Source organism: Protopterus annectens, chromosome 2.part1 (assembly GCF_019279795.1).
Source record: "Protopterus annectens isolate FY-2018-M chromosome 2.part1, PAN1.0, whole genome shotgun sequence".
NCBI lineage: Eukaryota > Metazoa > Chordata > Ceratodontiformes > Protopteridae > Protopterus > Protopterus annectens.
In genome coordinates, this window is record NC_056729.1 from 1,006,387,258 (window position 1) to 1,006,410,746 (window position 23,489).

A 23,489-nucleotide genomic window follows, 5' to 3' on the forward strand; every position below is an offset into this window, starting at 1 on the left:
TTCCCAAATCTATCTGACAAGCTTTGAACCCCAAAGTTATTTTAAGGGGTATATGTAGGCTTGGGAATGGGAGGCATTTACAGGTCTCCTATGTCTAACAGACACATAGGTGCCAGACCAAGGGTAAACTTCTGATATCTCATCCACTGGTCCAAGTTACATTTGAATTTGATGAGTAACTGTGCTCCACATGGATGAGAAGCTTGTTTTAGAGAAGGGGCAGTCTCTGAGACACACACCAGTCCCTCCAACATGTCCTTTTTATTTTGCAGATGAGGTTTAGGTCACTAGATCTGGTAATTCTGATGCTATTTGTTTTGCAGATATGCAACATGTCCATCAGAGTGGGGTCAGTAGATGCTTTGTAGGCCAAGCACAGATCACTTCTCAGCAGTCTGTAAGAAAATGAGTGCAAGGATAAGGCTTAGGCTTTTAAGCAATCATGTAGGACATATTGTTTACATCCTCTATTCCTTTTGTGAGGATATTTTGTGATTGCTTTTTGCATATGCCTGTTCAGCTACATACTGAAGGGGGGATTGTACTTAATGAATGGTCTGACAAGGGCCAAGTACAGAAGAACAATGACATCTTTGGACTTACCTGACATATCATTGCTTATAAGTTGTGCAATGTAGAATTATTTTGTTACTATCATAGACACATGATGGTCAAAAGGCAGTAGCTTACATGTGTTCCCAAATCTCTGACCACTGGGTCTACCCTTAGGGGTGTATTATGAATGTGGTATTTTCTATGGGTAGCCATCTGCCGAAGCAATACCATTATGCATTTTCTGGCCCGAGTTTTAGTCTGTGGCTTTGTCACTAGTTATTGGTCTTTGTTGGGCCTTCTTTGTGGGTATTTCTCTCTTTGGGGGAGTCTATGACTGTGCCTAGTTTGCAGTCATCTGAAAGCTACTTCAGCCAGAGGTTCTTGATGACGGCCTTGACTTCAGAGAAGCAGATGCCAAAAAGGAGTGGCCGCAGCACCAAGCCTTGAGGAGCTCCACTACTGATTGGCCTTTTTTGTAGCTATAGATTCCCCTATCCTATCTTCTTGAGTCCTATCCTTGAGCCAGCTGACTAGTGAGTGGGTGATATAGGGGGTTATATCTAACTGTGTCAAATGCTTTGGCCAGGTCAAGGTAAGCAGTATGCACCATTTTGCCCTTGTACATTGTTTTGATGATCTTGTCAAAGAAGTCTATGAGGCTGAGTAGGCATGACCTGCCCTTGACAAAACTAAATTGGGCTGGATCCAGTGTCTGAAGGTCTTTCTGTGTCATTTTTATCCTTTTCACGATAATTCTTTCCATGATTTCTTATATGAGACTAGTCAGACTTATTGTGTAGTTACCCGGGTCCATAGATGGCCTGCCCTTGTGCAGAGGGATAACAGTTGCAATCCTCCATTCACCTGGCACAAAGTCATCCTGGAGGCTACAGTTAAATAGTGATTCTAGTGGTCCTGATGGATTGTGTTTTATGCTATTAAGGAGGTATCCTAGGATAATATCAGGACCCCTTAATGTTGTGTTCTTGGTCTTGGAGAGTGCATTGAGGATCTGTTCCCTAGTGATAGTTGAGGGAGTTATGGATGATTATATTTCCTGAGGGGGGTGTTTTAGGGAGAGAGGAGGGTAAAACTGGAGATACATTTGTCAGCCAGAAGATTTGCTGTATCTTCTGGCTAAGTATAAGTGGCTCCATTTACAATTACTTTGTCACATTTCTGTATATTGACTTTGAGGTTGCAGCCATAACCCAAGAATGCCTTGTTATTTTCTTTGGCCTGGGAGGTACCTCACATTTGGCTTTGGTAGACTTATTAGCTCCCTGAAATCCTTGTTTAGATTGATGAGGGTTTTTTTATTTTGCTGGGCATTGCACTTCCTAATGCTTTATATGATTTTCTTCCTTTTGTTATATAAACTACTGACGCTGGGATTCCACCAGGGTAGCTTGCTTTCTGCATTTGTCCTGTGCTTATTTCAAGTAGGTACAGTTGTCTCTATGCATCCATTAACATGAATGCACAGGGTTTTTGTGAACAATTCTACATAGACAGTGGTGTTTTCAGGGTTTGGGGGAGTTTGAAATTGTGCTGTGGTATCAATTCATAGTCAGACGTTTGCCTTAGAATAGTTCCTAAAAGTACCTAGGTTAGCTGAGAAGACAGCTTGATTGTCTAACCTAACCAGTGAGGACATTACTCCTGGTGGGGGGAGATCCAAAAGTTTTCCATGTTTGTGAAGAACAGGTCAAGAAAGTTAGCATCCACAGGATGAGACTAGGGTAGCAGCACTTTTCTCCTGCTCTGCCTCTATATATACTTCTGACAGAAAATTATGTTTCTAAAAATTCTAAACAACTTGAGTTAATTTCGATAAATTTTACAGTGATTAAGGATTTTATCAAAAAAAGTTTTACATGTTCCATTATTTTCCTACCAAAAACTTCATTGGAAATATTCATCAATGTATCCAACCTTATAATGAGTCGTACAAAGATAACTTCACTACATTCTGTACTTAAAGAGATTCATTCACGACTAACATTCAAGAAAGAGAAGCAGCTTTTCAGGCAAAGCAATAAAGCCCTGAGCAGGGCAAGCCCAGAAAATTGTGTAAAAACCACGGACGGCTCAATACACTTCAATTCACTTTATTCCACAGATACACAGCATATTAACGCTCCAGCATACATTTTCGTTTTAAAAATCACTTCCTCAGATGTGGTCTGTTCAAACTACTAACAGTTTTATACTGTTCACTTAATTACATTAATTAGATTCATGAATTAATTAAAAGGTTAATTTGGTTTTCAAATCATAAGCTTTTCTTGTTGTATCTCTCTGTGTTACCACAATTAAAACACATTTAATATTACAATATTAGTGAATAAATATGTATGAATAAAAATATGTTTTGGATAATTCCTTAAAACACTTGACTACAAAAAGTAAATTATAAGGTTAAACTTCCATTAGAAACACATTAGTAGGACTCAATAATTAAAATTACCAGCTTGAATATTTACTTTAAATGAACGTGATCCTCCATCTAGTGGATTAATCATGAAATTACAAATATTAAAAAACAGTTGTGAGCCAAAAGTCAAATTGTGTAAAACAATCAGAAGAGTGTTAAGAACAGGGAAAATTAAGGAAGAAATAAATAACCTCATGTATCAACAGTGTTGAAACACTTGTGTTAATAAATTATTACAGAAACAAAATTTTTAATGAAAATACAAATACAAGAAAGACTTAAACACCAACTGTAACTATTGGAAAACGTGGATAAAAACATGGTAAAATTGAACATAAAGTGCAAATGCATGTCACAGTATTGCCGCTCTCAATTTTAATAATGGGGCTATTGAGATGTGTTCATTGAGACCCGGTGGCTTATTGGCCTCCAAAGTGATCTGCCGCCATAATTCTCTGTACTCCAAACATTCTTCCCATAAACCCCCTCTACCACTCTTTTCCACCGTTTCTATCACACAGAATATACAGTGTGCGTTTTCACAGCTTTGTTTGTGTTTATACACAAATGAACACATCTCAATAGCCCCATTATTAAAATTGAGAGCGGCAAAACTGTGACATGCATTTGCACTTTATGTTCAATTTTGTGTTTTATGTTCAGTTTTGTGAACGAGCTTGAGCAGTGAAGGGAAGCATGAAAAAGAGGAAATGGGGCAGACCAGGAAGATGATTGGTCAACTCACACAACTGATAGATATGTTGGTGCCCCTCAGCCAATCAATGATGACAGTACCATCACATATGCAAGGGCAGCTGAACCAGGAAGCTGCTGCTTGCAAGGGAGTGAGAGGGCAGCAAAAAGAAAATATTGGTAATGTGATGCAAAACGGACAAGGTACGAGCAATACAAATGGAAATAAAAGCCTAGATGCAAGTTTTTCAAGCACACCGAGGCTTTTAAGGAACTCTAACCAGGCTTGTGAGTCCAGTAGCAACAATTCAACTAGTATAATGCCAGGACAAGTTTCAGCAGCTGTTCAGGGAAATACACCCAAATGGACAGACCTAAAGGAATGGTTACAGGTTAATTTTCAATTAATTTTCATGAAAAAGTAGTTAAACCTAGACCAGCTACTGACTCTTACAAAACCAAACTTTATAGACTGCAAAAATTGTTATATAAATACAAAAGTTTGGATACTGAAAATAGTTATTTAAATGAATGTATCAGTGAAGGAATAGTCCTTAAGGGGCTTACGGTATTTAAATACCCAAATAATGTGATTGAGGGAAGTATATTTCACAATGACCTTTTAGAGGTTTTTAACAGATGTAGGCTAGATATATTAAGATGTATGATTGAAGAAAATGTTAGGATTAAAGCTGAACTGTTCAAAGAGATTGACATTTTAAATTAATTCTTCAAAAATTACTTGATTTTTACAATTCCTGAAGAAAGAATGAAATATGACAATATTTTTATTGATACAAGTAATGATTGTGATAACTTAGTTAAGAGAAAAATAAAAAATTTAGAAAGAGACCTTAATGAGTATAAAAATAAGGTAGGTTACCCAAACCCAAAGAAATAGGATAGGACATGGGGTAACAACAATATGGAAGGAACAACAGATGATGATAACCAGGATAATGCAGTAGTTAGTGAGCGGGTTACAGACTTAGATGATGGGGGAGTAAGAAGGGGGAGGTACTAGGACAACTCAGTACCAACCTCCCCGACTTGGAAAATAATTCCATTCTGCAAGATGAAATGAACCCCTATAGATATACTTTAGAACATTTTAGTATATATAAGTTTAGTCACATTTCCTTAACCAAAGAACGTTTTAGTCTCTTATCAAAGGGAACCAAGTTTATTCCTAGTAGAAGGGCAGATTTAACCAAAACAACTATGGATGTCAAAACTTTTACTAGGAAAATTAATTTCCAGGTTATATTTGATCAGAATAAAAACTATGAACCAGGAGATCTGGTAAAAATAAGTACATACAATCCCCCATTGCACCACCAGATAAAAAATCTAGAGAAGATACTTGAGAATGAAATAAGAAGGAAGTATGGGAAAGTACACTATATAAGGAACTTAAGCCAGGTCGAAAGTAGCGTCCTTAATGAACTAAGAAGGGACACAGGCTTAAGAATTATGAAACCGGACAAAGGTGGGGGAATAGTACTGATGAACAGCTTTGACTATGAGGGGAAAATGAATGAACTCTTAAAAGACCCTAACAAATACTCCACAGTTTCAAAAAACGAAATAAATATAAGTTACAGAAGGATAGATATGGCCTTAGAAAGTTTATTTTTAGATGGATTGTTAGATAGGAAGACATATGAATATTTAAAAGTGGACAAACCTAAAATTCTTACTATTTTTGGGATCCCCAAAATACATAAGAATGGAATGGACCCCCCCTTTGAGACCAACAGTTTCAGCTGAGGGGTCCAAAACGTTACACCTAGCCAATTTTGTGGATGTTAAACTTAAGAAACTGTGGCCTAAGAGAACCAACATTTTGAGAGACTCTTGAGATCTTCTAAGGACATTGAATCATGACTTATATAATGAGAATTTATGTTTCCTGACAATTGATGTCATAGATTTGTTCTCAAGCATCCCCCATAGTGATGGTCTAAGATACCTAGAAGAACTAATCTTTGAGGATGAAACTTTAACCCGCAATGAGTGCACCATAGTGATGGAGCTTATACATTTGGTCCTAAATTTCAATTATATTTACTTCAAAGGTGAATTTTTTCACCAGTAGAAAGGAGTAGCGATGGGTGCCACTTGTGCACCCACCTATGCCAATTTGGTCTTAGCCAAATGGAAAGGGAAGATGGTAACCCAATCAATATTCAGCAACAACTGGTCGCTTTACAGAAGATTCCTGGATGACATATGTATCCTATGGGAAGGACCAAAAGAAGAAATAGAAAAATTCATTGAATATATTAACAGTACTAATTTTCTTGAATTTACCTACAAAATAAATTATGAGAAGTTAGAGTACTTGGATATAGAAATATACAAGGAAAAATCATGCTTTAATTCCAGGGTGTACAGAAAGAGTACTTATTCTAACTCCTACTTGCACTTTGAAAGTGCTCACCCTTTGTACTCCAAGAAAAATATAGTTAAAGGACAATATATCAGGGCCTGCAGGATGAAGTCCAGAGATGAAGACTTTGAAATGGAAAAATGTTTACTAAGGAAAATGTTTAAGACGAGGAAATACCCAGATGATATGATAGATAAAACTGAGACAGAAGTGACAGAAAGGAGCGCAAATGATTTTAAGCCAATACTAGTATTATCAGTATTTGATATGTTAGGCCCAGCAAAAAGACAAATGACAACTTTGGCAGTGCACTAGTCTTGGTGTATAATGCATGTTCAAAAGTGGTAAGACAAACAATAGACAAGGAATGGAAGGAGTTTTTAGCATTCACTGACTTAGAAAAACTAAAGAATGAAAAGTTAAGAGTAGTCTACAAGAATTCAAATAACTTAAAAAATGTACTGGAAAATGGTACAAATCAAGAAGTTCAAAGACCGAGGAAAAGGAAGGGAACCTTTAAATGTGGACATTGTCAACAGTGTGCATATATTAGCAATGCAGAAAGTGTGTATTTGAAAAGTAGGAGAATCACCCTAGAAGGCAAGGATTTTAATAACTGTGACTCCTTTGGGCTTGTATATTTAGCAAAATGTCAAACCTGTGAAGCATTCTATATAGGGAAGACAGAGCGCAAGCTCAGGAGAAGGGTGTACGAACATATGTATGACCTAGAAATGAATAAACAGACTAATGCATTGTACAAACACAAACAAAGCTGTGAAAATGTACACTATATATTCTTTGTGATAGAAAGGGTGGAAAAGAGTGGTAGAGGGGGTTTATGGGAGGAATGTTTGGAGTACAGAGAATTATGCTGACAAATCACTTGGGAGGCCAATAAGCCACCGGGTCTCAATGAACACATCTTAATAGTCCCATTATTAAAACTGAGAGCTGCAAAACTGTGACATACATTTGCACTTTATGTTCAATATTACAATGTTTTTATCCGCGTTTTTGGTGTTTAAGTCTTTTTGTATTTGTATTTTCATTAAACAATTTGTTTCTGTAATAAGTTATTAACACAAGTGTTTCAACACTGTTGATATAAGAGGTTACTTATTTCTTCCTTAATTTTCTCTGTTCTTAACATTCTTCTAACTGAGTGATGTAACACAATTTGACTTTTGGCTCACAACTGTTTTTTAATATTTGTAATTTCATGATTAATCCACTAGATGGAGGATCACGTTCATTTAAAGTAAATATTCAAGCTGGTAATTTTAATTATTGAGTCCTACTAATGTGTTTCTAATGGAAGTTTAACCTTATAATTTACTTTTTGTAGTCAAGTGTTTTAAGGAATTATCTAAAACATATTTTTATTCATACATATTTATTCACTAATATTGTAATATTAAATGTGTTTTAATTGTGGTAACACAGAGAGATATAACAAGAAAAGCTTATGATTTTAAATCAAATTAACCTTTTAATTAATTCATGAATCTAATTAATGTAATTAAGTGAACAGTATAAAAGTGTTAGTAGTTTGAACAGCCCACATCTGAGGAAGTGATTTTTAAAACGAAAATGTATGGAGGAGCGTTAATATGCTGTGTATCTGTGGAATAAATTGAATTGAAGTGTACTGAGCCGTCTGTGGTTTTTACACAATTTTCTGAGCTTGCCCTGCTCAGGGCTTTATTATTTTGCCTGAAAGCTGCTTTGTTTTGTGGATTACAAGTTTTTGGAAGCTGCTGTGAACTTTGCTTTTTCTATGTACTAACATTCAAGCATTATCACTTAAGACAGATAAATTGGATGATATAAAAACTGGAACAAATCAAAGAAGCTCTGCAGCTGCAGAAGACCCAGATATTAGGCATTACAAATTCTTTAAATAACACAGAAGGAATACTGAATGACGGTGAAAATAATATTGAGTTCCTGTTAAAGTAAAATACTCTTCTCCTAGTCAGAACTGATGACCACAAAAACAGATCTCACAGGAATAACATCCATATATTTGGATTACCTGAAAGAACTGAAGGTATTACTTTGATTCATTTTTTTATCTTCTTAGCTCCCTAAATTTTAGACTTACCAGAAACACTCTCATTTGGAATAGAGAGAGCACATAGATCCTTAGTTACTCCTGCATATATAAACAATACTTCTTTGAGGTCTATTATTGTTAAATGTTTTTCCTCTCAATATAAAGAATTTGTTCTTAAGGCTGCCTGGGCTAAATCACCACTCACAACAGATGGCTGTAACATTAGTTTTTCAATGACTATTCTGCAGTAGTAATATCCAAGAGAAAACACGTTCTTCCTCTCATTACAGAACTCAAGAAAAACAAAAGTGTTTCCTGCCAGATTAAAGATTTCCTTTCAGATGAAACTAAACTCTTCAAATATCTGGATCCTGCATTGTCATATCTAAAAACTAATAAAATATTAGAACAAACAGACAATATGGTTTGGTCCATTATATCCTTGAAGAGATAAGCAGAGAAAAATGGATGGAATGTAAATGAAATGAAGAAGAAATGAAGAGACAAATGGCTGGTTTCTTCATTTATATATGAAGAAAATAGCAACGTGCTTAAGATTTCTTTTCTCCTTATGAAGTATGTCTATTCTTTATCTTCGTATTTTTTAAAACAATACTGGAAAAGATGTCATACTCATCTATAACATAAAGAGAAGTTAGAAAATCAACAAGAAGTCTGCTGTTATAAGGTAACCTCTTTTTATGTTATACTTGCCTATTTTATAAACAAACAATACTTTCTTGATATATTATAAAAATATAATTAGGTCTTTTTAGTCTCAATCCTTATTTAAAAGAAGCATATAGCTCCTATACCAAAATTTGCATCATGGTGTTGCATTCACAGTTGGTTACCATTAAGCTAATACATACTTTGTGTCTGTGTATCAGTTGTAGTTGCACAGAGTTTGGTTATGCTAGTTTACATATCTAATTCTCTAAGTTGTCTTATTCCCATACATGGGAAAATATTTATTTAAAAGGGGCTTGTGCTTCAAGTGGCATTTCATGTTTTAAAAGCATTAACAGTGAAAAAATGCCTTACACTGGGATAAATAGATAAACATATTTTATGAGTGTAGATGTGGCCCTGCCTGACTGTAATTCACTGTAACATTTAAGGAGTTATTTTACCATTACTAATAGTATAACCTGAATGTTGTTTACCATATTTGTGCATGGGCTTTGATAATGTGTAGCTGTTGTGTCTTACCAAATGAATTGCAATGTTTATGTTTTTGGGGGAGGGGATAATTCCATTCTCTGTGGATATATATATAAGCAATAACCGATGACGTGGTGTGGTATATTGAAGATTTACCCACGGTTGGTGTGGTTTAATCACGAGGGTGAAGCCCAAATGACTAAAGAAAAGCAACCGTGGGTGAATCTTCAGTATACCACAACCATGGAGTTGGTTATTGCTATTATACAATGACATTATTTAAGAAACAAATACTTACTTTTCTTAAATAATGTCTTTGTATGATGGTGGATTGTTGTTCTTCCACCGGTTATGGTATACTGTTTCTTCAATTTGATGTGCTGCACATGTGTATGGGACTTGCGTTCCCATGCATACCCGGTACATCAATGCTTTGAAACGGAAGCAACGGAGAAAAGAAAGTGTCCGTTGCTCCGTTTTCTCTTATTTTTTTTAAATTGCCAAAAAAAAAAAAAAAAGTTTTGGGGCACTTTATACCAACGAAAAAAAAGTCTGGGTGACCAGACCTTTTTCCGTTGGTATATTGTGGGATTTACAATGGGCACACTGGTTGGGCTGGCCAGTCGCATGCACATTTTGGAATATTAATGAGGGTCATTGTATAATTCATGTTATAGTATGCAATTGAAGGGGCTGTGATGCTTGGCATAGATTTAAAATAATATCTCCTTATAGATATGTTATATATGTTCATTAGTCTTGATAATGGGATGAAATGCTGTCAGAGAATTAAAACAACATGTCTGGTTACAAGATGCATTTGTAAAAAGTAGAAGTAAAGTTTTTTTTTCTCTTCCTCTCTCTCTCTCTCTCTAGTACTTGAGCTTTATCATCTTACTTAAGCACTTGAAGCTTTCTATGCTAAACAGCTTGAACTTTGTGAAGTTTCCCACCCATGCAGAGAATGAGATCAGTTAACAGCTCATGATTTTGAGTGGTAGACAGCTTTAAAAGGTTAATTTAAATAATAGCTGGAACCTATGAATAATGAATTACTTCAAATGTCACTATGTTCTCAGTGGAACAAGTCAATGAAACCATAATACTGTGAATGGGGAATACAGTAAGACACTTAAACTCTGATTTGTGGCTAACTTCAAATCTAAGTTATATTGTATTGTTAAGACATCATAGCTTAATAATACAATTCACTATGCTATAATAGGTTACCAAAAGTTTATTTTTTCTCTTTCTAGATGATTAGTTTTGATATCTTTTTTTATGAAAAATAAGCATATGGACATATCATTTCTGTTATCTAAAGCAGTATAGTTTGTTACATAAGACAAATGATAAGAAAGTTATGCAAAGCATGTAACCAAATATTTGGTGAATGTTATATTTACATTAAGATCTATCAGAATTGTTGCTTTTTATTATTTAATAAGGAAAACAAAATAATGCTGCATGTACTATGATATATTCTTGAATACATTCTTGAAGACTATATTTGAATGCACATATTAAGATTTTTCATAGAAGCATTCCATTAATAGTGACACGAACATATATATGACATTGGCAACCTTTTTATTAGAAGCTTGATGTTACTGTCATGTGGATCTTATCATTAAACTTGAAGTTATCATATACAAAACAAAGAAACAAACCTTGGGCCAGATTAATAAGGGCTTGCATGGAGTCTAAGAGTAGAGTAAGACTCCAGACATCCAATATGTCTGCCGGGCGATCCAGCCGGCAGGGGTGTGCATGAGAGCTCCTAAAACTACTCTTGCATGGACAGTGTTATGTTATGCAAATTACCTCATTTGCTGCTGAAAGCGATGCAAATGAGGTAAATTTGTGTTCGAGGAAACACTAACCTGTCCGAGTAAGAGTAGAGTTATTAGCAGAAATGTACTCCATTGGTAACGGAGTACCGTTCTGCAAATAGCAAAACGGAGCTATGACAGCTCCAAATAAAGGATGCATCCAGTTGAGGAAGTATGCTAATGGCCAAATATAAGGCCATTGGCATTTTAATCTGTTGCAAAATATTAAAAATATTTTTTTTTCCCCGATCTCCGTTGTTTAAGCCTAGCGCAGCGCCGCGCAAACACGCGGTGCTATAAAAACCAGAAAATAAAAACAAAAAAGCCAAAAATAGGCATTTTATTAAAAATATTCCTCTGCCATGCAGGTGAATAGCAGGCTGAAGACAACATGGCTACTGAGTAGTGGTTGCTAAGGGGGGAAGCTCAGTTTGAGATTTATAACTAAGCATTAGTAGGCAATCCTATGCAAATGAGGATAAGGATAGTGAATCCCAATTTTCCCTGCCATGTGAACCATGTCCCTAGAATGTAAGTGTAGGATTAGGGGAGTAGTAGAATAGAAGATAGGTGACATCATGAGGGGGTATGTATCAAAGACTGTAAGCTTATTGGAGGAGAGTGGCATGTGTTTGCTGTGAGTTACTCAGGACTGGAAGAGGCGTGTCTACAGTTGCTTAACTGAAACCCAGAAATTGAAGGTGTATGCCGTGGATATCACTAAAGTTTCTTGCAAAGATGGTTACACTATGTGTGTGCCTGTAAACCCGTCTAAGCCTGTGTGCACGTGTGTGCACCCGTGTAAGCCTGTGTAAGGCTGTCTAAGCCTGTGTGCGCGCATGTGCACCCACTTAAGCCTGTGTAAGCCTGTGTAAGCCTGTGTGCGTGCGTGTGCACTCACGTGGGCATGTTTGTGCTTGTTTGCATGGCGCTGCCCCCTGTGGAAACAGAAAGGGAAAAGGAAGGAAAAGAAGTAGTAGGAAGTTAACCAAGGAGAACTAGCAGAGCTGCCAGGTGAAATCAATCAGAATCAGCCAATTACACAGGCAGTACACTAGCCCAGCCCAGCCCAGAACTTAAAACTCTGCAAACAACATTCCCCCATGTTTTTCTCAGAAACACTGCAACACTCCAGTCTACAAAGAGAACTGAAAACTTAAAAAGGTTAACTGAGGCAAAAAAATGTTAGGGGCTGCCATTTCTATTATAAGGCAACATGTGCAAGATGCTGAGGGTGGTGCCATTGTGAATGCTGCTGAGCAACCCACAGTGAGGAGATGAAGAAGAGTGTACAGACCCAGGGTAACCTACCAGGGGCTACATGAGCTGGAGATAGTGGAGCGCTATAGAGTGGACAGAGACCTCCTGCAGCAAATTAGAAAATTGTTGAGCTGTGCAGGCCACGCCTCACACACAGAACCAACAGAGGGGAACCCATCCCAGTGGAAACCAAGGTATGTGTTGGCCTAAAAATACTAGCAACAGGTACCTTCCAGAGACCAACTGGTGATATGATGGGGATTTCACAGGCATCAGCATCCAGGGTACTCCACCAGTTCCGGAATGCCATGTCAGCACATGTCGGTGATCATGTATATTTCCCCAATTCCTCTGAGGTACTGGCCAGCAATAAGCATCTCTTCAAGCAAATAGCGGAATACCCTGAGGTAGTGGGTGCAATTGACTGCACTCACATACACATCAAAGCACCAGCTGGTGAGCAGGGTAGGGCCTACATCAACAGCAAGGGCTTCCACTCCATCAACTGCCAGGTCAAGTGCGATGCCCAGGGCATAATACTGAATGTGTGTGCTAGCTGCCCTGGAAGCTACCATGATTCCCATATCTGGCATCTGACGCAGCTGTACCAGACATTTGCCAGTGGGGATATCCCTGACGGTCACCTAGTGGGGGATGCTGGATACACATTGGAGCCATGGCTGATGACACCCATCAGAAATGCACACACACCTGAACAAGTACTCCATAATGACGCACACGCACAAACATGAAATTTAATTGAGCATGTGTTTGGGATGCTCAAGTCATGGTTCCGGTGCCTGGACACATCTGGTGGAGCTTTGCAGTACTCACCAACTACATGTACCCAAATTGTCATGGTATGTGCCATGCTACACAATATGATCCTGTGAAAACAGCTGCAGCAGGAACAGCATCGGGCAGGGCCAAACAGCCCCCCACCATTGCCAAGGCCTGCACAGGCACAGCATGACTCGGAGGAGGAACAACCTGAGCCTGCCCCAATAGGCAGAAGGAGGCATGCCCAGTATGCCTTGACCTTGGCAAAGAGGCAATGCATAGCACATACACTGGCTCAGTAGGAACCCTGGAAATGATACCTCTCTCTGACTCGCACATAAAATAAAAGGGATGCCTAACTTGACACTACCTGTTTCCACACACGTATAGAGAGTGTACTATGTGCATCCAACATAGGCAGCCCTGCAGCACCACCTGAGGCATGATTGCCATGTTTTAAGCAATATAAAGCAGTGCTAAGCAGCTTTTACCACTATTTAGCATATGTAAACAAAATTGCCCGTGCTAACTAGTGCAATGTCGGGCAACATTGAGCAATGTTGGGCAAGGTCGGGCAAAGTCGGGCAAAGTTGAGCAAAGTCAGGTAAACATGCTCATATCTGCTTTACTGTTCTTTAATCAGTCTGGCCTGCCCAGCATGAAAATAAAAAGCAATGACAGGGCTCGAACCCAGGATACTGTGCACTATAGTCACAGTACTGAACCACTAAGCCATGACAGCATTTCGCTGGCACAGCCACAGCAGGACAATTGTACACTAATGCAAACACAAAGAAATTCTGTAGCATGCCCCTAAAGAGGCATATGGGTAACCTCCCCCACAGGCCTATGCAGACAGAGAACAGCAGGCCAGGCGGTGTGATGTGGGTTGGGTAGGCTATGAAGTCGCAATCTAATATACATGACAGTGGACGCTAAGATCTGTAGTACAGTAGTATGTCTCAAGCCAGTACGATAGGCAGCAGTACAGAGTGAAATGGAGTACCTTACATAGCAGTGCAGGCCTAGCAAATGTGTATAAGTGTCAGGTGAACCCCTCATCCTATGTACACCCACAGTAACAATCAGGTGTGCCCCGGGTAGAAATGTACAAAGAATAGCTGTCCCCCTGTATGTAGAAATGTTGATAAGTCTATGCAAAGTCTCTCATGAAAGCCCTGCAGGCACAGCATGATCCCTGTTGATTTATGATACAAAGGTGAACCCTGCTGTAAAAATACAACTTGATTTTCCACACACATATAGTATAAATGTCTATAGCGGCCGTGCTCACACACTTCGACAAATGTAGTGGATTTCATCCAGCATCACACTGAAAGGTCATACTGGGCATGCTCACACACAAATAAACGAAGCAAATGTCAGGCAACAACATACTGAAAGGTCATACTGGGCATGCTCACACACTTAGGCTAAATATGGAGGTGATAATAAGGGATCTATGGACAAATGTGGTTAGTCATCTCTACTTCCAGAAACACATTCACAAAGTGCTCAGTAAATCATGCTATGTGTTCTCACAACCTGCCAAGGTCTGTGCATGTAGGTCAAAGGAGGTTCCCTCTACTCATCAGTCATCAGACCCATCAGAGAGTACCACAACACACTTGCAATGAATCCGACTAGGCACCGTCAGCAGCTGAAAAGACCACTGAAGTACCTCAACAAGAGGATTACTGGCCTCAAACAGTTGCCCCATGCAACAAGACTGAATTTAACCCAATCTGTACTCTGTTGCATACTGTCTACTCAGGAGATCTCTGCACAACAGACAGGTCCATGTCATGGCAGCACTCAGATCTGTTCTGAGTTACAGCTCAATGGCACTAAATATACAGACCCAACTGATATTGCCAACATCCTGGCAGATAGGATCAGTGTTAACTTTATCCCCCTCTCACCCATGAAAGAGCACATCACTATAATGGAAGACTGCTAAGTTGCTGTCATCATGGCTGCACAGGTAAAAAACACTCTCCAAAGCCAGTATCACAGCAGCCATGGGACCAGATAACCTCCCAGGCTGTGTTCTACACAAACCACAGACCGAACAGGCACCACACCGACGTACCGTGTTCAGTCATAGCCACACCTCAGGCTTTGTGCCAGCTGAATGATGCACAGTGATGGTTATCCCACTACACAAGGGTGGAGACACCATGAACCCCAGGAACTAGCGCCCCATTAGCCTGATGAGCCTGCCCTTCAAGGCCATGGAATGTATCATCATACAACTTATAAAAAATACAGTTGTAATCCCCAAACCCTGGACCACAACCATGTTGGGTTTGTAAAATGCAGATCATGTCTCCTAAACCTGATAGATGACATTGAAGCAGTCACCAGAACCATAGACAAGGGTAAGGTGGTTCGCACAGCCTATGTAGATCCTGCCATGGCTTACAACACCACCCCACACTCTGTAAATATAGATAAACTCACTAAATGAGGTATAAATTGCTGTGTCACAAGATGGGTTGCCAGCTGGCTTACTGACAGAACACACACTGTGAAAGTAGCAGACTGTGAAAGTAGTATGACTTTGGACCAGTGACGAGTTCAGTACCACAGGGTCCAGTTCTGGGTCTTGTCCTGTTTAGTATCTACTTCCCTGAAGTAAACTTTAACATGGAAGGTCTGTGGCTACTGAAGTTTCCAGATGACTGCATCTAGGAGCCATAATTGTAAACACTAAAGATGTGGACGTCCTACAAAAGGGCCTCACTGAGACAGATGGCTGTTGTCAAAGCCATGGGCTCAAGCTCAGTGCCAAAATGTGCATTGCCATCCCCTTTGTTAAAAACTCTGTAGCCATGAACTACAACATAGGCAGCAGTATACTTAACACTGAAAGTGTGACAAGAGACCTTGGGTCACAGGTAGACAGTGGACACAACTGTGATAATCACACCCCCCCCCCAGTAGTCATGAAATTCTCCTATGTGGCACACCTCATCACAAAAGGTGTCTCATGCAGAATAGAAGAGGACATTGTTCCCCTCTACTCATTACTCACTAGAACCATAATAGAGTACAACACCCCTTTTGCTATGTACCTCATAAGACAACTACAACAACTGGAAAGCTTGCAGCAATACCTCACAAAGAGCATTAGAAGCCTGAAATAGATGCCATACACAGACCATCTCAAAATGCTCCTTCCCAAAGGAAGGGGTGTATCCATTTAACTTATGGATACCCACACCTACAGGTTAGTGGCACAGCATGAGGCCTTGGAGACAATGCAACTGCAACTAAAATTGGGCAAAGCTGCTTATCAGATTGTAGCCTGCTACAGATCACCTACCTTGTCTCAGGAACCTCACTAAGTAGTCCTGAGAACAGTGGAAAATACAAAGGTCCTATCAAACACCATTATATGAGGAGATTACAACTACCCAAACATTGAGTGGGAGAATTACTCGTGTACAACATCCTTTGCCCAATGTTTCCTAGAGTTTAAAATCTCTAACACCTTGGAACAGCTGGTCACCATGCCCACTAGAGGTGACAACATACTGGACCTGATCATCACCAACATGGGGTACCAGTGTACCACAACAGAGATAAACCCCTTGCTGGTAATATCAGATCATAAAATAATCATACTAGACATCCACACCCCCCCAGTCAATGAAACCACTGTGAACACATTTTCAAAAGCAAACTGCACACTTCCCAAGACCAAAGTGGAAAGTTCCAGAGCCCCCTTGCTATAGGATAATGCCATACAATCTGCCGAATAATTTACAAGTGCATCCTATGAGCATCTACAGGGATGCATTGATCAAGACATCCCAAATAAAACCAAGATGCACTCCTCCACAAATAAGAAACCAAACTGGTGGTCATCGACCATAAATAAGCTAGACAACAGCAGGAGGAAATGAACACATGATAGAGCAAACTTCACAAAAGGAAAGGCATCACTGATATTATTAGGAAGAAACAATGAAAGCTCATAAAATAATCCAAGGCCAGTTTCTAAAGACAAATTGCTAAGGAATATAAGAATAACAACCACAAAACCTTTGTTAGCTATACCAAACATGTAGGTGGCAACTTCCAATATGCTGCCAGCTACTGAAAAATGGCAAGAAATACACTGAACCAACTTACATTGCCCACATCCTGGGGGACAGGTTCAGTGCAAACTCCCCCCATCACCCCAAAAGGGCCTGTGTCCATCCAAGAAGAATGTAGAGCCCCAGACTTCATGGACATGCAGGTAAAGACAGCCCTCTCCAAAGCTAAGAACACAGCATCAACAGGACTGGATGGTGTCCCAGGCTGCGTCTTACACCAGCCCCAAAAGGAACTACACCCTCACCTACATTCACTGACCAGACTCAATCGTACCACAGGCTATGTACCCAAAGAATGGCATACACCAACAGTCATCCAGCTCCACAAAGGGGGTGCCACAACAGAACCTGGAAACCATTGCCCTATAGGTCTACTCAGCCTGGTCTGCAAAGCTATGGAGCAAATTATCATGGAACCCATAAACAGAGACATTGGGGACCTCCAGACACTGGACTCTACCCAACTTGGCCTTGTTAAAGGTGGATCCTGCCTCCTAAACCTAGTTGACTTATTTGAAACAGTTACCAAGGACATAGATGGAGGTTAAAGTAGTCCACACAGCCCACCTGGACCTCTCTAAGGACTTTCTACACCATTCCCCACTCTGTCATCATGGACAAGCTTACCAGCTTGAACATTAACAGCTATGTCACAGGATGGGTGGCTAAGTGGCTCACAGATCAAACACATGTTCAGGGTTGTGGGTGCCATGTCAGACTCTAATCCAGTCACAAATGGCATCACACAGGTCTTGGTCCTGGGACCCCACCTGTTCAGTAGATACTGCTCAGAGGTACAGGCAAGCATGGGAGGAGTATGGCTGAACAGGTTTGCAGATGACTGCTAACTGTGGTCCATAATCGACTCTACGGCTGACACAGACATCCTCCAGAAGGGTCTTACAGAGACACATACCTGGTGTCAAAACAATGCCCTCAAGCAGAATGCCAAAGAATGCATAGTCATCCCCTTTGGATAAAACAAAGTGCACACAAATTACCACATAGGTGGTAATCCGGTATGTACGGAGAAAGTCATTATGGCCCTGGGGACACAGGTAGATAGTAAACTCTCCTTTGATGATCACATGGCCAAAGTGTTTAGACATTCCTTCTATGTAGCCCACCTAATGTCACCTAATGTAACCCACTTTGTCTAGTCTGATGATGTCACCATCTTACAAATATACCTGTGGAAAAGAGAACTCACAGTAATGTGTATAGCGTGTTGTGTAAATGCATACTCCTGTAGTATCATGAAGTAGTTAGGTAGGGATTTGAATCCTGCACTTGACAAGTGTGTGTGTTTGTGTTCGTGTGTGATCTCCTTGGAGAGGAGCAACCTTTTTGGAGAGTAGTAAAACACCTTAAAAGTGGTATACAAATCTTTCTTGTCTGATGATGTCACCATCCTACAAATATACCTGTGGAGAAAAGAACTGCCACTAATGTGTGTAGCATGTCGTGTTAATGCGTACTCCTCTAGTATCAAGAAGTAGTTAGGTAGGGATTTGAATCCTGCGCTTGACAAGTGTGTGTTCGTAGGTGATCTCCATAGAGAGGAGCAACTTTTTTGGAAAGTAGTAAAACACCTTAAAAGTGGTATACAAATCTTTCTCAAGTCGGATGATGTCACCATCCTACAAATATACCTGTGGAAAAGAAAACTCACAGTAATGTGTATAGCATCTCGTGTTGATGCGTACTCCTCTAGTATCATGAAGTAATTAGGTAAGGGGTTTGAATCCTGCACTTGACAAGTGTGTGCGTGTTCATGTGTGATCTTCTTGGAGAGGAGCAACCTTTTTGGAGAGTAGTAAAACACCTTAAAAGTGGTATACTAATCTTTGTCAAGTCTGATGATGTCACCATCCTACAAATTTACCTGTGAAGAAGAGAACTCCCAGTAATATGTATAGTGTCTTGTGTTAATGCGTACTCCTCTAGTATCATGAAGTAGTTAGGTAGGGGTTTAAAGCCTACACTTAGTGAGGGTGTGTGTGCTCTATGTGTGTGACACTGTTGGTCAATGTGCTGTGGGTTTTGCTTTTACTACTGTATGACATAACAGTATGACAACAGTATGTGCATTGCACATGTCAGATAGCTGTGTGGCAAATACATATACATACATGTGACCTCACTTATTTCATAGGTGGGAACCCTGCTTTCTCCATGAACACATCTATCATTTTGCCAGAGTGTGCTGCCACTTTCCAGACCTTAGGTCACATCTGTATGCTTGTGACAAGGCCAGCCACTGCAGTGATCCCTGGCCTAGGTTATCCGTGTCACACACACTCATTACGGTTTCTATTGAATTGTGTGAGTGAGGGTTTATAGCTGAGGTATATTACAGACCTGTTCAAAAGCAGCAAAGTCTGTCAATGATGGCTATTCATTATAGGTGTACAACAACCTTTGTGGATATACATGCAGACCCCTTATTGCTTATGTGATCCAGCGAGGGATTTCTAAATACCTTTGGAAATGTGGTAACCAAAGCAGAGATGACGTAACACTTGGCTGCATGTACACATCGGTACCTGTTCAACATGTTGCTGGCTACTACCTATGTGGTACTGTGGGGATACTATGTTTCGTAAAGATGGATGACTATGCTCTGGTTGGCTTATAGCTTTACAGCATGGGTTTGACAACAGGTATCTGTCTGTATGATACCCTTGTGGAGGATACATGTGTCATCTGGAGAATGCATTATAGGCCACAGTATGCATTTCCAGATGTGGACGGACATATACCTACTGTGATTGCTTGTACCTAAGAGAGCTATATGGCAAACAGGAGTGGTCTCAAGAATGGGTGCAGGTGAATACCACTGGTTACTGGCATAGTATAGTACCTGAAGGATCCAAATGTTACTGTGTGTCCTACATCTGTGTGTCAGTTGTCAAGACATCATCTAACACTTGTTTATGGTCAGGCTGCTGAGGTTATGTATACTACCAGAATGCAAAACAATGACAGATAGTAACAGTATCACCCACAGCACAGTGTCAAACCATGTCATACACACATGTGTACTCAAGTTCCAAAATGTGTGTAGTACAGTGCATACTGGCCATCAATAGAGACTATGGAGTGCTACTGTGTAACACAGGGCCTGTCACCCTGCCCATGTATCCACTATGCACATACATGCAGACAGTGCACCTCCATCATGTTCACAAATGTACACCTGTAAATCTGTGCTACACACATCCCACATGTACTGTCCACTCTCTAACACATGCTGCTAATACTAAACACATCAGCCAAGTGGCACGTGGGCAGACAGTACACCATTGGAACTAACACTGGTGTAAACAATACTACATTGACAATCATAGCTTTAATGCATCATGCCTGCTCAGCTACACCTTCAAGGATATCATTACACTCTACTGCTGACAACATGCTAACATTGCTATATGGCTGTAAAGTCACCCTGCGCATCAGTACCATGGTAACCTGTTCCTGCATCAATGTTACAGATGACAGGAGGTGGCATAGGTTTCATCATATGCATGGGGTGATGTTGGTTGCCAGAGGCCTAAATTGAGCCATACAATCGACATGTATGTGTGTGTGTGTGTGTGTGTGTGTGTGTGTGTGTGTGTGTGTGAAGGCCAAGAGTACTGCTATGGGCCAATGTTGATGTAATGTGTGCGGGTATGTGTTAGCCCTAGGTGTCTGTTTTATGTGTGTGTGTGTGTGTGTCTGCATGCACACAGTTCCACCATGTGGCTGCCATATATGGGGATTTGTGGGACAGCCACATACTGTACCTGCCAGGCTTTACAGATCACCGTCTCTGGCCATGGACACGGTACCTGTGCCTGGCAGGTGTGCTACTGACAGTATCAGGTACTAAGCCAGACTGGGTACTATCCTCAGAGGTGGACAGATGTACACTGGACCCAGGTCACTGCTGGGACTGTCCAGAGCCAAGTACACATGGTCTTCTAGGACGGTCTATGGACAGCCCACCCCCAACATTGCTGGGGCTGGTACTGGCAATACGGGAGTGGCTGTGGCTTGAGGGATGTCCGCAGCGACTGCCAGCTGCTGATGTTGCTGGCATACATCCACGTCAACATCTCAACCATCCCACACTGTCCTGACACATGGACATGACATTGTGGAGGACATCTAATGTCTCACCCCAACGTCTATCAGTGACCTCAGTGTAATTATGGATGGCACCTGCTAGGTCACAGATACTGTCAATTACAGCGGTGTTATGTACCCTCTGTGCCCTTAGTCCCTGTCTGGTGTACCGTTCCATACATGCCTGTGCCTCCATGACAGCCAGAAACATGCGTGAGGTTGTAAGACCTTTGGCACGTCTGCCAGGAGCATGATGAGCAGCAGTGCTCTGACGAGAACCCCTGGACATCTGCCTATGTGGTACCCTTCCAGACATCTGGGTATGGCTGCTGTGTCGGGATGCATGTACCATAGATACCACACTGTCCTGGCCAATGCCGACTGTACACTGTCCCTCAGCTAAGGACATTGGTGATGGATGTATTGGCAGTATGACTGTGTGCATGGATGGAGTGGAATCTTGTGTTCTGTCGCTTGGTGGCCCAACAACAGACCCTGGCAAACATGCCTGTGCCTCAACACACCTATCCTCATCACCACTATTTTGCTCAGTGACATCAGGTTCCCTGCTGCAGTGAACCAGCCCAACCTCAGCACCTGTGAGAGTAAGACAGGAAACACACTTTACGACCTGTACATGCTGTCAAAACACATGCACACATGCATACATGCACACATGCACACATGCACACATGAACACATGCACACATGCACACATGCCCACAAATACACACCTCACTTAAACAGACACACACACACATACACACACACACACACACACACACACACACACACACACACACACACACACACACACACACACCACCAGCAATCCACAACATACTCAATAGCGGTTGATGGTGGGGTAAAGTATCACAAGCCAAGCAGTCATATCACACGTGTCAGCATGCAGGACGTGTGTTGCTCAACAGCATGCAGTGCGGGTGTAGACAGCCCTTGCTAATAACAGTATACATGGCTCTGATGCATGTGTGTTGTTGTTCAGTGATTGGCCTCACCCTGGAATGCAATGTGTACATAGACACAACATTGCTGTGCAAGTATTGAAAGCTCTGCAATGTCCTGTGCACCATCACTCACAGGTATACATACCATGGCTGCATGTGTATCTGTATGTCACATAGATATCCATTTCTGATTAGAGCGTCTGTGTCTTTAGCAGATAATTGTGGACACAGGTTTAGCACATGCATGCTATGTATACACACAGGATGAGTGGTGCATGTATACCTGATGGAATACCATTGCTCAACATAGCAATTGTACAGTGATTATGAGTGTAGGACATATTATGTACATGCCAGTGCCAGCCATGACATGGCATGCTACAACACAACTGCAACATTAAACATCACACATACCCAATGTGTGTCATGTGACCTATACACTCCATAGCATTACAAGACATATATGTGTCACTTTGTACAAATGGTGATTGCTATGCATAGTGTGTATAGGTGCATATGTTTGCATACACACAACAATGAGGTGCATAGCAATGAATGCTATGTGTAGTACTGTGGTTACTGTAACTGGATGGGGTGTAGTACCATGAACCAGCTTCATGCAGCATCATGTGGTCACTCAAGGCTACTAATGTGTGCCAGACTGGCACCTAACATGCTGTACCTGAACTGCAGTACCATGGCTACATTCACCATTTCACAACCAGTTGTTAGATGGGTTTGTAAGGTGCCCAATAGGGAGCATTGCCTAACATAAATGTGTTATGTGTTGCAGAGTGTCGCACAGCCCCATGATAGGCCCCTACCCCTCAGGTATATTATGTGTGCTGTGTGGATGACATTTGGGATACTGGAGTGTGACCTTACAGCGGGTGGCTGAATACGCCATGTGTAGCATATTAACGTCTACTGCGTATGACAATGTTGTGTATGTTGTGTGCATGTGTATCGACTCTGCCTATCCAATGTCCACCATAGTTTTGTCACAACTGTGTGGGATGCTCTGTGTATTGCATATGTTTGAGGCAGCTACACACGTTACTGGGATGTGCATAGTCTCACAGCAAACATGCACAGCATGCATTATGCGTAGGTGTGTTACATGTATATGTCCT